Raw genomic sequence first — 7,321 nt, 5'->3', positions numbered from 1 at the left:
AAATAATAATAAATAAAATTTTTGTTCACTAAAATAACATGGAATCATAAAAGGAAAATATAAGAGCTTAGAATAAAAAATGTAAAGTATAAAAAATAATAATAAGAAATAAAATAGAAAATACAATAATAAAAAATAAAATAAAATGAAAATAATAATTAAATAATAATAAATGACAAAAAAAGAAAAATAATAATAGATAATTGTGTTAGCATAGCATATATATATATATATATTGCATCATATCATTGCATATAAATATTTTTGTTTTTGAGTTTAAGCCCCGATGATGGGATCTTTCGAGGATCTTGCAAAGACGGGTATTCCTCGAAAAGTTCTTTAGGTGAAAAGGTGGTCCCAGGTCCCACCAGTATGATGGGAGGCCTCGAGAAATATCTTTAATAAAAGGCTTTTGCCCGAATTAGGTTCATTATACACGAAAACATTATTTTTAAAGAAAAACGTATGATGACCCCGATGATGGGAATTATTCGTTAAATTTGCAAAGGCGAGTTTATCGGATAATTCCCTAGGTGAGAGAACACCCCGGATCCCACCAGTATGATGGACGGATCCGGGAGAACGTTCTCGATAAAAGGTTATTTGTCTGACGTTTTTATCCCACGCCATGCACTTCATCTTACCTCACATTTGCATTCCATTTTAGGTTAAATAGGAGATAAAATAAGAGAATAATAACAAAGAAAATATAGTGAACTTAAAATTAAAGCCTAATAGGATAATCTAAAAAATGGTACCGTTCATGGAACGGGTGCCCCGAGGGTGCTAATCCTTTCCCAAGCGTAACCGTACTCTCGAGCCTATATCTAGAAAATCGTAGACCAGTTTAAGGTTCTCTTTGGCGGACTTAAAATCAATTTAAAGCCTTGTCGATTAGAATCGAGTCATTAGGTGGCCAATCGCACCTAGTAAAAAAAAAAGGATTGGTGGCGACTTCTAATAATTCCTAAATAGTTTTTAGTGAGTTTTCACATCACGTCAGGCGGTCGGGTTCTCGGACCCGCACGTTACGACAGTTGGTGACTCCATTGGGGACTTCTGAGAGTCGAACCATTAAATAACAATAGGTTATCCAAGGCTTTAAATAATTCGATGTTTCCTTAGTGTTGATGATTTGTTCTACATATTTTGTTTAGTGCATTTGTTTATTTCACACTTGTTACTTTATTGCTTTTAATAATTGTGGGGGATTTAAGATAGAGGGATGTGAGATTGTTACTCCGAATTCGATGTTTTCCTTCACACACACAGCACATTTTTGCATTCATGCATAAACCCTCCACCCGGATTATGTCCTTTCTATGAGGGAGTTGAGTAGCTACGCTCTCATGAGGTGATAACCTCCACACAGGCTAGTGAAGACTCCCACTCAAATCGAACCTAGTCCATTTGAAGCCTGTAATGGGTGAGGACCGGGGTGCCTTACTAGTCCACGTGGACGACAGTGAAGAACGATTTGGGAACCTTAGCTCTGTTTATAAACCCAGCTCAGCATATAGAATACCAAGAGCAACTTAACCCTAGGTAGGACCATACCAGTGAGAGTATCCCCTATAAATAGGTACACATGAAGGAATTTCTTCCACTCCCTCTATTTTAAATTTTGCCACGAGATAATAAAGTATCGTGGAGTAGACAGTAATACCCATGATATTGCTTATTATTCTCTCATTATTTTTAACACTCCATTCTTTCTTTTTACCATACTAACTTAAGTTTATTTTGCTTGTCATGTGCATGTTACATGTTCATTTGCATGCATTGTAATTGCATATAGGAGAAATATTGGCTACACAACATCTAACTTAAGATATCCCGGTTACATCCATGGCATTGTCATCAGCAAGTCCACTCAACATATACAGAAATGACTATGAGATAGAGTTACAGATGGGGCAGATTCAACAAGAAAAAGGAGACTGTTTGACCGAAGGACATATCCCAACTTTACTCGAGAGAGTTCACTTGGACCTTCAGCAGAATGACTTCACAAAGATGATAGGAATTTGAGAACAATGGAGGCATGCTCACCGAGACAATTTTCAGAGCAAGTATGGACACATTGCATGGCTCATATATGTACCTATTGATGACCAGATGCTCCGAGCCATCGTCCAGTTTTGGGATCCTTCATACCGTTGCTTTGTCTTTAACAAGGTGGATATGACTCCTACCATAGAAGAGTACTCCTCTCTACTCCGGATAGATCACATGCAGTATGACAGGATCTATTGAAGGGCCCAGAAGACGGGACACTAGCGAAAGTTGACCAAGTTGTTAGGAATGACTACGGTAGAAGTGGATCAGCACCTGAAGAAGAAAGGAGACACAAAATGCCTTCCGTGGAGTTTCTTGAACGGATATATTAAAAAACACATGGAGGATGAACAAGGTCTCCTAGCTTTCGTGATGGCAATCTATGGCTTAGTGATTTTTTCGAAGGTTCTAGGTCATGTGGAGGTATCAGTCATAGATTTCTTTGATCAGGTGACAAGGAACATCAATCCGGCCCCATCCATCTTAGCTGAAACCTTCAGATCCTTGAATTTCTGTCGGCGTAAAGGCGAGGGACGATTCATCGGATGTGCCCAACTCTTAACCATATGGGTCAAGAGCCATTTCGAATGCAAAGAGAGCAAATTTTGAAAACCTTATCTGTCTGTAAGTTGCCCTATCCTTGAGTTCTGCGAAAGTGTATGGCCCGACTGCAAGAGGAAATAAGAGTGGGTCGCGAGTCTTCGGAGGTTAATGAGCATTGAAGTAACTTGGAGAGCTCCATGGATGCCATAAATGCAAGTGATGTATAAATGCGGAGACAAGCCATGGGTGCCGCTGATGGGACCATGGGGAGCCATTAGCTATGCATCGATAATGGTACAGAGACAGTTCGGATCTGAGCAATTCGTGCCCATGACTCACCAGCTCAACCAGTTAGAGTTTACATATGGAGAGCCAGAAACCCCAAAAAAATTTGAGGAAATTGCACAAGATTGGAAGAAAACTTGCCGAGTGGATCAGGGAAGAGTTACTGATGAAGTCACCACAGGATATCATACTTGGCACGACCAAAAGATGAAAGATGTCGTATGCCTCCCGAAAAATCTATCAAAACATCCCATAAACCCAGAACCTCAAGATGTCCTGCTAGAGAGTGATTTGACAAGAAAGAGACTTGAAAATGAGATGATGAATATGAAGCGGAGACATGAGGATGAGCTAGAAGAAATGAAGAAAGAGATGGCAAGAAAGGTACGGTGGCTTTGGAAGAGCGGGATGAGTGGCAAAGCAAGTTTGAGGAAGTGAACATGGCAAATTCTTCTCTGATAGCCAGAATGCAAGAACTCCAAAATGCCAACAATGCTTTGCAGCACAAGGTACGAAGACAAGAACAAACCATCCAAGAGTTAAGAAATGACTGCGGCTTGTTAGAAACTGCCATGGAGGGCTACAAGGCATAGTATGAAGCAGTAAGGCAAGAGTATTTCCAAATGAGGGAAAGAAATGATTCGTGTACACAAGGCCTTCAAAGGAAAGAAGCTGAAATGCGATGGATACTGAGACAGATCAGAGAAGTGGCATTTAGAGTGCGAGTAATGGCAAACAAGACTGAAGAACTCAAGCGAAAGATTCTTTCGAGGGATGAGTTGAGTGAGCGGTTGATCGATCACCTCAAGATGATTAGGGACCAATATGACAAAGTTGGCTTTTCCTTTTGATAGTTATGTAATGGTTTTAGACAATGATGTAATCGGATATTTCAGTTTTATGGATGTGGATTTTCTTATGGTAAATGTTGGATGGCCAATATTTTTCCTATTTTTCTTTTCTTTTTAAACACATTTCACTTGCATCATAGTTGCATGATTTGTATATATGATAACAAATAATAATGCATTCGTCAACATAAAATTCTAACTTATCCCTTAAACCCATAAAGAATAAAATTTCAAAGAAACAAACTCTCCACAAATACAATACAATAGCCCATTCTAAGATCATGGGGGACGAGCATTCAGAGAGGATGTACAAGATCGAGAAGAAGCAAGAAGAAATCATGGATCAGTTGTCAAAAATTTTAGAGTTGATGTCGACAGATAAAGGGAAGAGAGCGACAAGGAGTTCTGGTGCACCAGAATATGTTCAACAGACAGAAGCCAATATAGACCCTGTGTATCCACCAGGATTTACACCACCACCTGCAAGGAATGCGTCTATCCCCATGCCATCGATGGGTCAATATCCATTTTTTGGGATGCCAATGCCTACAGGGCCACCACAGACTTATGGCCAATAGAGGCCAATTGGAGGGGCAAGTCCTTCAGATCCCATCTATGTACCTGATCTGGACGATCCAAAGGAACAAGAGAAGCTCAAATGTGGATCCATTGAATCAAAGGACAATCTCGATACTTACCAGAAATTTGACCTTTTTAAGGAGAGACTACGCATGATAGAAGGAATGAGAATGTATTGCTCTATGGATGCAATCGAACTCTGTCTCATTTCAGATGTGGTTATACCCCCAAACTTCAAAGTTTCAGACTTTGAAAAGTATGACGGACCAAGTGCTCGGTCACACATATCACCATGTATTGTAGAAATATGGCTGCATATGCCCATGATGACAAGCTCTTGATACATTACTTCCAAGATAGCCTCACCGGTGCTGCAGCAAAGTGGTACATTCAACTGAACCGTAATCAAATCCACACATGGAAGGACCTTGATCGGGCCTTTGTAGCTTAGTATAAGCATGTTACAGATATGGCTTCGGATCGCCTTTCTTTACAAAACATGGGAAAAAAACCCACTGAAAGCTTCAAAGAATATGCTCAAAGATGGAGGAATGTGGCTTCTCAAGTTCAGCCACCATTAATTGAGAAAGAGACTATCGTAATGTTCGTTAACACTCTGCAAGCCCCTTACTATGAACGATTGGTTGGTAGTGCCACAAAGAACTTTGCTGATATGGTGATTTCAGAAGAAATGATAGAGACTGCCATTAAGCAAGGGAAGATAGAAGAAGGTGATACGACAAACACGAAGAAAGGGAGAACTTTTAAGAAGAAAGAAGGAAAATCCTAAGCCATCACTTCGGGACAACCCCAAGGAGAAATATACAACCCTTACTAACCATATCCACCATATCCCTATTACCCAGCTGTGAACAACACTTCACAAAACCCATACCTATACCTACCCATGCCAAATGCCTTTCCTAACCTGTACCCATATACTCCCATCCAACGAATACCTTACCCCACAAATATCCACCCACTTGCTTCCACACCCATTACAGCTTCAAGCACACAACAAATAACACCTTCAAACAACCATACTGTTGGTGAATCAAAAGGATGGCGAAACAAGTAAGAGAAAGTGTAGTTTGACCCAATCCCAATCCCATATGCTGAACTCTTCACTCAGTTAGTTGCAAACCATCTTGTGACACCTTTATACATAGAGCCATTAAAACCTCCATTCCCGAGATGGTATGACGCTTTCGCTCATTGTGATTATCATTATGGAATCAAAGGTCACTCGATCAAGAATTGTACAGCATTCAAGCATAAAAGTGCAAGGGTTGATCAAGGCAGGAATCCTGAATTTCGAAAAGAAGCCAGAACAGAATGTTAACAACAACCCACTGCTAAATCATGCTGGGGAAGGGGTAAATGCAATTGAAGGGGAGGTGTATGTTAAAAAGAACATTCGAGAAGTGGAAACCCCCATGGAGAAAGTGTTTAAAGCCTTGGTAAAGGCCAATATGCTCAAGGTTTGGCAGGAATGTCCTGATGTGAATGACTTGGGAGATATCTAAGGACCATACTGCTTATATCACAAACGATGTGTGGGGCATTTAATCCAAGATTGTAGTTCCTTCCGAAAAGAAGTACAAAAGATGATGGATGATTCGAGGATTGAGTTTTATGTGGAAGCTTCGAAGCCAGCAGTAAACATGATATCCAAGGATTCCACTCACCCAGTAAAGATAAAACCTTTAACCATCTTCTATGAACAAAAAGGATAGTCAATGGAAGACAAAGCCCATGACAAAATGACCATCAAAGTCCCTAAACCTTTCCCTTACAAAAATGACAAAGGTGTCCCGTGAAACTATAATTGCAATGTACAAATTTCAAATACAGGAAAATGGGTGGCCGAATCTCAAGATAATGTTGCAAATATAACTGGTGTTGGGGGTATTACCCGCAGCGGACGCTGCTATACACCAGAGGCATTGGAGAATCTTAGGAAAAAGAAGGGAAAAGAAAAAGAGCAACATCTGAGAGAAGAAAAAGTGCAATCTCAAGAATCGACAGATGGCTCAAAGGGACCGATGATGAAAAAAGAAGCTGCAGAGTTCCCCAAGTTCATCAAACATAGTGAGTATAATGTAGTCGAGCAATTGAACAGGTTGCCTGCTCGTATCTCACTGTTATCATTGCTCCTCAGCTCAGAACCACATAGGAATTCTTTGATGAGGATTCTGAACCAAGCATATGTGGAGCATGACATTTCAGTTGAAAATTTGGACTACATCATTGGGAACATTTCAGTGGGTAACATAATATCCTTTAACGATGAAGAAATCCCTTCTAGAGGTAAGGAAAACTATAAAGCCTTGCATATCACTACCAAGTGTAAAGGCTATACCGTCGTAAAAGTGCTGCTTGATAACGGATCATCCTTGAATGTGATGCCCATGAGGACCTTGGCCCGCTTACCCATCGACATGTCTTATATGAGAAAGAGCCAGATGATTGTGAGAGCTTTTGATGGGACGAGGAGAAAAGTAGTAGGGGACATTAAGATACGGATAGAAATCGTCCCGTGTACCTTTACCATTGAATTCCAAGTTATGGATATCGCTCCTTCATACAATTATTTGTTGGGAAGACCTTGGATTCACCTGGCTGGGGCCATACCTTCATCGTTTCACCAAAAAGTCAAGTTCATCATGGATGGGAAGATTTTATGTGTTAACGGGGAAGAGGATTTACTCATAAGCAAGCCAGCGGATACTCCTTATGTGGAAACAACAGAAGAAGTGCCTGAGTGTTCCTTCCGATCTTTCGAGTTTGTTAACACCACATATATTAGAGAAGGAGCCACACCTCCTATTCCAAGGCTTTCCAAAACCACCGAGATGGCTGTCAATCAGATAGTAAGAAAAGGACACCGAGCGAGGGCAAGACTGGGAAGAGAACTGTAAGGCATTAGAAGGCCTGTACGTGCTACCAAAAATGAAGAAAGGTTTAGCTTGGTGTATAAGCTGATTAAGAAGGAAAGAGAAGAA

This window comes from Theobroma cacao, chromosome 9 (assembly GCF_000208745.1).
Source record: "Theobroma cacao cultivar B97-61/B2 chromosome 9, Criollo_cocoa_genome_V2, whole genome shotgun sequence".
Classification (NCBI taxonomy): Eukaryota; Viridiplantae; Streptophyta; class Magnoliopsida; order Malvales; family Malvaceae; genus Theobroma; species Theobroma cacao.
The sequence above is the reverse complement of the archived record's forward strand: the minus strand, read 5'-3'. Positions refer to the sequence as shown.